Below are 918 nucleotides of genomic sequence, written 5' to 3'. Positions count from 1 at the left end.
CATTTCTGACAAAAGGATCCCTTGTTTGAACTTTCAGGTCTTTCTCCCCGGAGCAAACGCCAGCTTATCTTAGAGGGGGAAAAAGTCCAAACATACCAACTTCTGGGGCTCCTTCTCTTCATGCTGTCATCTGCACACTTTCATTGCAGCGTTTAGTTCTTGGCTCATATTTCTCCACCCATACGAGTCATCACTATCAGCGACTTAGTCGAAAGCGCCCTCGAAGAAATAGGTCACACTTGTCACAGTCTCACAGTTTATGAATTCTAAGTAATTGTTTCAGAGGTTTCAGGTGATATTTGACCCCTTTTTTGAATGTTGTTAAAATTTCCTCCAATTACAAAGTTAAAACTTTGAAAACAGAAATCTAATGCTCCCTTATCAATACATTCACTTATATACTTGTACGGTAAACAATCTGGGGTGACCGCGTGGCCTAATGGATAAGGCGTCTGATTCCGGATCAGAAGATTGAGGGTTCGAGTCCCTTCGTGGTCGGTAACTTCTTGTTGCACAACAAGTAGCAACTTTCTAATTTGACTTCCAGAGGCTGGTTCCGCAGGTGTTCCTGCGGGAAAGAAGTGTGATGTCAGTTACATTTCTTCTTTCACAAATTAATAATTAGCATTAAAAAGGTTTTGGAAACCTAAAATTGGCCAAGGCGCAAAAAGAATCGAGAGAAAACTAGATACCCACTAATGATTATCATCCTGTCCTCTTAGTTTATTACTTCTTTGTAATCAGTTTTCAAGGTTTCAGTGGGTGTTTATTTCTTTTCTTCAAGATATTAGTGAATCTTACTCTAATTGCAAGCAATTTTGAATCACAAGTTCTCACTATGTTCCTTTCTCTTTACTTTGTATAGATGCCTTATCTTATCCATCAATTCCAGGCTCTTCATGGTTACTCCTTTCCTCC

General features: G+C 39.4%; 1 non-coding gene across 1 annotated transcript; it reads left to right on the top strand.

Annotated features, from left to right (window-relative positions):
- The first annotated feature begins 425 nt into the window (after window positions 1–425).
- TRNAR-CCG (transfer RNA arginine (anticodon CCG)) lies at window positions 426–498 on the top strand. Its single transcript has one exon. It is a non-coding gene; the product is annotated as a tRNA-Arg (tRNA).
- The last annotated feature ends 420 nt before the right edge of the window (window positions 499–918 follow it).

The sequence above is a fragment of the Trichechus manatus genome, unplaced genomic scaffold (genome assembly GCF_000243295.1).
Source record: "Trichechus manatus latirostris isolate Lorelei unplaced genomic scaffold, TriManLat1.0 scaffold00180, whole genome shotgun sequence".
Classification (NCBI taxonomy): Eukaryota; Metazoa; Chordata; class Mammalia; order Sirenia; family Trichechidae; genus Trichechus; species Trichechus manatus.
Note: the sequence above shows the minus strand (reverse complement) of the source record. Positions and strands in the feature narration are given on the sequence as shown.